Source organism: Hyla sarda, chromosome 2 (genome assembly GCF_029499605.1).
Source record: "Hyla sarda isolate aHylSar1 chromosome 2, aHylSar1.hap1, whole genome shotgun sequence".
Lineage (NCBI taxonomy): Eukaryota > Metazoa > Chordata > Amphibia > Anura > Hylidae > Hyla > Hyla sarda.
The window spans coordinates 392,436,286-392,442,723 of record NC_079190.1 but is presented as its reverse complement, the minus strand read 5'-3'; the positions used below and the strand labels follow the sequence as shown (position 1 = coordinate 392,442,723).

Here is a 6,438-nt window from a genome sequence, read left to right as displayed (position 1 = left end):
TACCTCAATTTAATCCGGTTCAATACTTTTTAGCTGCTGTATCCAGTACTTTTTAGCTGCTGTATACTACAGAGAAAATTCTTTTCTTTTTGAATTTCTTTTTTGTCTTGTCCACAGTGCTCTCTGCTGACACATGATGCCCGTACCAGGAACTGTCCAGAGCATAAGAAAATCCCCATTGCAAACCTATGCTGCTCTGGACAGTTCCTGACATGGACAGAGGTGTCAGCAGAGAGCACTGTGGACAAGACAAAAAAAAAATTCAAAAAGAAAAGAATTTCCTCTGTAGCATACAGCTGCTAAAAAGTACTGGAAGGGTAAAGATTTTTTTTTATAGAAGTCATTTACAAATCTGTTCAACTTTCTTGCACTAATTGATAAAAAAAAAAAAAATATATATATATATATATATGTTTTCCACCGGAGTACCCCTTTAAGACATAAGTTTAGCAGCAATTTTCCATAAAATTTCTAAATCTAAATCTTTTAGGGCCAACTTCAGTTTTTAAATGAATTCAAGGAGCCTTTATAATAGAAATTCCTATAAAACTGCACCCTCAAAGTATTTAAAATGATATTCCGAAAGTTTGCTAACACTTTAGGTGTTTCTCAGGAATACTAAAAGCAGAGGGGCAACAGAGGAGAGGGCACACCTGTAGATAGCTAATCCAATATCTATAAAGAGGAGGGTTCAGACATCAATTGCCAAGGTCCGGGAGCTATATACATATATATATATATATATATATATATATATATATATATTGAATGACACCTGCGAGGTGCACGTAATCCATGTCGAGTATCATAAAGCAATAACTAAGAGAACAAATACATGCACTCACCGCACAGCATGTGTCTAGAAGTCTGGGATCACGGGGAGGCATCGGTGGACCCTCAGGAGCATTCAGAGGCAACTCCAGCCCTTTCACATGTCAGTGCATGCTTCTTCCGGCCTCTGATTGATTGAAGTGCACAGCGTAGAAATGGAAGACTCCAAAAGTAGCTAAATGGCATTTTTTTTATTTTTCCCCCCTCCCCCAAATATTTATCAACTGCTGTATTCTACATAGAAAGTTATGTAGTTCTTTCCAGTCTGACCACAATGCTCTATGCTGAAACCTCTGTCCATGTCAGGAACTGTCCAGAGGAGGAGAGGTTTCTATTGGGATTTGCTCCTACTCTCCTAACATGGACAGAGGTGTCAGCAGAGAGCACTGTGATCAGACAGAAAAGAACTACACAACTTTCTCTGTAGTATACAGCAGCTGATAAGTACTGGAAGGATAAAGATTTTTTTTAATAGAAGTAATTTACAAATCTTTATAAGTTTCTGGCACCAGTTGATTTAAAACATTTTCTTTCCGATGAAGAACCCCTTTACCTTTTGGGGACAAAGGACGTACCTGTAAGCCCTGGCTGGTTGGTATGCGGCGCACCAGGACATACATGTACATCCTGAGTCCTGTCCGTACTATGAAGTGATCACATTTATGTCCACCGTACTATGAAGCGATCACACTGATTAACTCTTCAGATGCTGTGATTAGTACTGAATCACATACAGAGACTCATCAGACCAGCTACAGGTGGGGTCCGATGTGTCAAGATAGCAGCCAGAGGTGTCCTCACCTGTCTCTGGGGCCACTCTAGCAATCTTTTTCTATTGTCTGCTTTCTGGCAGACCACATAAGTAGATTGCCGATTACACTGCATAGCACTGAACAGTATTAGCAAAATTTAGAAAAAAAAGTTTCAATAAGTGTGAATAAGCTTTTCCCCAATTAAAAATGATATCCCCCCCTCATTTTACAAATAAAAAAAAAGTTTAAAAAAAACTAAAGAAAAACATATTTGGTATCACTGTGTCTGGAAATTTCTGAACTATTAAAATATGATGTTTATGATTCCGTTCAGTGAGCAGCATAAACGTACAAAACTATTAAAGTCCAAAATTGCTGGTTTTAGGTTACATCACATCCAAGAAAACAAGGAATAAAAAGTAATCAAGAAGTTACATATAAGCAAAAGTAGTACAGATAAAAATTTAAGATCACAGCACATCAAACATGTAGTACAAGTAGTTCAATAATTGAAAAGCATGTAATCATGGATACAATTTTAATTGTATCGACCCACAGAAAAAAGATAACATGTTAGTTGACTGCACTGCATGAAAACTGCATGCAGTAAAACTCCGTAAACTGCACTGCATGAAAACAAAAAACCCCAAAAGTTGCAAAATTGTGGTTTTCTTTTCAATCCCCCTCCAACTTTTAATCTCACACTTTATCCTTCACCCATAAAATTGTCTAGTTCTGGTTGTCATGTCAGTGAGCTGTTATAATTCACAACTGCCACTAGATAGAGCCGCTGCCTAAATTTACACTCTCCTTACAAGAAGTACGAGCTTCCTTCTGCTCTTGGCTGCTTCTGGGAGCTCTAAATTCAGGATCCTAATCCAGCAGATCATTCTCATAGTCTCTCATTCTGACTGTTGCTCCTCCTCCTGGTTGGGGTGACTGTCAATTGAGTAGCAGTAGATATGGTTCTAACTCGATTGTGATGTTTAAGGGTGCATTCACTCTACGTTTCGTTCATACGGGGACCGAATCCGAGATGGGAAAACCGGTGGTCCCATATCCCAGCCGGACCCGGACCCCATCTCATTCATTTGAATGAGCCGACCAGAGTCAGATAGTGATGTCTCATTTTTGCCCCCTATCTGGTTTTCTGTTCAGACTGAAAACCACAGCATACCACAGTTTTCAGTCCAGCCAGAAAACCGGATATGGGGCAAAAATTAGCCGACCGGAGTCACTATCTGACTCCGGTCAGCTCATTCAAATGAATGAGATGGGGGCCGGGACTTGCTGGTATACGGGAGCGCCCGGTTTTCCCATCCCCCAGCCAGATCCGGTCCCCGTATGGACAAAACTTAGTGTGAATGCAGCCTAACAGATACCCAGTGTAGCTCGTGGATGACAATCATTTGACTGGGTAGAAGAGGGGAGGAGCTTATAGATGGAAAGGCAGTGGCCTTCTCTGCCTTTTGGCTAAGATCAAGTGTAGTATCTGTTCTTATCAGTTAATGTCGGTGAATCGGGCACCACTAATGGGGGACTGGTGAGGATGGGTGGTGCATGGACGGGGCAGGTGTACCAGGGCGTTGCGGGGCTGGTGCTAAGGAATCAGCTCAACGGTTGCCCCAATGTGCCCTCCGGATCTCGCCATGAAGCTGGGAGGGTCTAGAGCCGAAATACTTTAAAGCCTCGGGGAGAGGTGACTCCGAGGTGCCGAAACTCACTGGGAGAACTGGTACCATGATGTCTTCACCTTGTCACCTTGTGGCATTCACCTCTTGATTTCCGGCCTTCTGGCTAGGATCAGAGAAATTTTTATAGATCCAGCCAGATGACTGGGCAGTATATCTGCACACATTCACTTATTTCTTTCTTTTTGTCACTGTGTCACTTTTTGCGTGTTGTGTGTCCACAGGATTGTTAGGATGTGGTAGCCCTTTTGGGTGTCCCTCCTAGCGGTCTAGGGTAGGTGTGTGTGGCCATCAGGTTCTGCACCTCCCTGCAAAAAAACCCGGGTACTCCTGCATGGGCAGGGTACCGACCGTTAACGGCTCTGCAGGCAGATACCTTGGCTAACACCAAGGGGGATGCCGGGAGCATTTGTGGTCCCTTAGTAGCTTCGGTAAAAAGGCCTCACTTCTCGGCTATTTGGCTAAGATCAAGTGTAGTTTCTGTTCTTATCAGGTAGTCCACTGGTAGGAATGGAGGAGCAGGGGTACCGGGGGATTTCGGGACTGGTGCCACAGAACCAGCTCAATGGCTGCTCTGATGTGCTCTGTTTCCTCCAGGCCTGGCCATGAGGTTGGGGGGGGGGGGGTGTAGAGCTGAGGTACATTTGTGCCTTGGGGAGTGGTGACCCTGAGGTGCCTAAACTCACTGGATGGATTCCCCACTGAGTGGAAGCACTGCACCATTGACTCTTCACCTTTGGCACTCACCCTTGGTATCTTGGCCTTCTGGCTAGGATCAAGGAAATTTTTATAGATCTGGATGGATGACCGGGCAGTATGTCTGCACTCATCCACTTATTTTTTTATTTTTTGTCACTGTGCCACTTTTACATGTTTGTTTTGTACACAGGATATGTCAGTATGCGGTAGCCCTTCTGGGTGTCCCTCCTGGTGGTCTAGGGGAGGTGTGTGTGGCCATTAGGTTCCTCACCTCCCTGCAACCTCTGGACATCTTTGCTTTGGTCGAGATGCCATCAGTATACAGCTCCTTGGCTGAGGTGCATTTATGGCCCATTAGTAGCTTCAGCTAAAAGGGGCTTCGAACCTGGATCCTTGCAGGTGCCTTTTGGCCCGGAGGTGAAAGGTAGGTTTGTTAGGGGGCCTATCTCCTGTTGGAGAAGGGCTAAGTGATTGCATGCTTTGTGCACGTTTTTTTTTAGTGTGACATGTTTGCACTTTTTCTTGCACTTTGGGTGATAGAGAGCACTTGCCTCGGCTCTTAAAAAAAAAAAAAAAAAACACTGCAAAGATCAAGTTTAGTACCTTTACAGTTAGTTGGCAGTGTGGAAGACCACCAAGGCAGGATGGGGAACCACACAGTAGGACAGGTGTACCAGGGATGGCTGTATACAGCCGCAGTCATCTTGTTACGTTAAGCTCTCTGGCCACACACGCTGGCCTTGAGCGCATGGTCCAGTTACCTTCTGCTGCCGGCGGGGCTGGAACTCACATCGCGGGACGCGTCTGCATGCGAGCCCCAGTCCGTCACTCACCTGGTGCTTCTCCTGCCCCGCCTCTGCCTCTCTGCTGAGGCGCGCGTGTCCCCATCCCCAAGGGCGCGAGCGTGCTGGAACTTTAAGATTTAAAGGGCCAGTGTGCTCCTTAGTGTAAGTCACCTGTTGCTCATTGATAAATTCCTACACCCTCCTCACTTTCCTGCCAGATCTTTGTTGCCTTGAACCTGAGAGAAAGCAATCCTGTTATTGCCTTGCTGTGTATCTGATCCTTTGCTCCGTGACCTGACCTTGCTCCTTGACGCCTGCCTACTGACCATTTGCTATGTTCCGGACTACGGTACTGTGCCGCCTGCCCTGACCTTCTGCTATCCTGACTACGAGCTGTCTTATCCCTCCTGTGTCTCGCATCTCCTCAGCCGCCTGTGTGGTGAAGCCGTGCCAGGGGTAGCGACCTGGGTGCCACCTGCCGCAGCAAGTCCATCCCTCTTTGCGGCAGGCTCTGGTGAAAATCAGCGGCACTTTAGACTCAGCTCCCTGGTGCGGTACGAGTCATCTGCCGCACAGGTCCAGCGGATCCACATCCACTTGGGTTCCTGTCTCTTGAAACGTGAGTGTTACACATCTCTTATGAGACCATTTCCTGCTGGATCTGGCCCTAAGGTTCGGATAGAGTGGAGGCCAAGGTGCACAAGTGCCGTGGGAGTGGTGACCTCAGGGTGCCAGATCTCACTTGGGATTGGCAACTTCACGTGAAGGGATTCATGTAGCACGCACTTTTTCTCTCACTCTTCTGGGCACTCACCCTTAGTATCCCAGTCTTCCAGCTAGTATATGGGAATTTTTATAGATCCGGTCGGATGTCCGGGCAGTATTACACTGCGCACATCCACTTATTTATTTATTTTTTGTCTCTGTGCCCACGTTTTGTGTTCTGTTTGTTCACAAGGATTTGGTAGGGTGCGGTAGCCCTTTTGGGTGTCCCTCCTGCCGGTCTAGGGGAGGTGTGTGTGGCCATGAGGTTCCTCACTCCCTGCTATGCCCCGTGGCAACCCTGCTTCAGCAGGATGCCGAACCGGTTTTACTGGTTCCTTGGTGACAATCTGGTTAACGCCTAGTTGTCTGCCGGGAACACTTTCGGTCCCTGAGTAGCTTCGACGAAAGGGGACATTGTACCTGGAACCTTGCAGGTGCCTTTTGGCCCGGAGATGAAGGGTTTGGTTTGTTGGGGGCCTCTCTCCTTTCTGAGAAGGGCTTGCGATAGACCGCATTCTCGTGCACGTTTTTTTGTGTGAACACTTGCACTTTTTACTTGCACTTGGGTGACCTGAGAGCACATACCTCGGCTCTTCAATACAAAAATAAAAACACCCCGAAACAGCTGTCTGCAGATGGGTCTTCTTTCCTTCTGGGGAGAATTCTGGCTTGGCATAAATCCCAATCAGTTTCTGAGACTTTGTAACTGGAACCAGAGCTGATCTTAGGGCATGCTACCTGAAAAGGTGGTGTGATAAGCTGCTTTGCATATTCCTATATATATATAGGCACTGTAAATATGGGCACTTATAACACTGTATGGATACTGTGCAACTGTAATTTATATGGGCACCGTATAACACCACTGAAATGGGTACTGTACAACATGTATGGACATTGTATAACACTATTTAT

General features: G+C 45.9%; 2 pseudogenes; both read left to right on the top strand.

Annotated features, from left to right (window-relative positions):
- The first annotated feature begins 3,036 nt into the window (after positions 1 to 3,036).
- On the top strand, positions 3,037 to 3,115 carry LOC130359952 (U2 spliceosomal RNA; annotated as a pseudogene).
- A 600-nt stretch (positions 3,116 to 3,715) lies between these two features.
- Positions 3,716 to 3,837, top strand: LOC130359967 (U2 spliceosomal RNA; annotated as a pseudogene).
- The last annotated feature ends 2,601 nt before the right edge of the window (positions 3,838 to 6,438 follow it).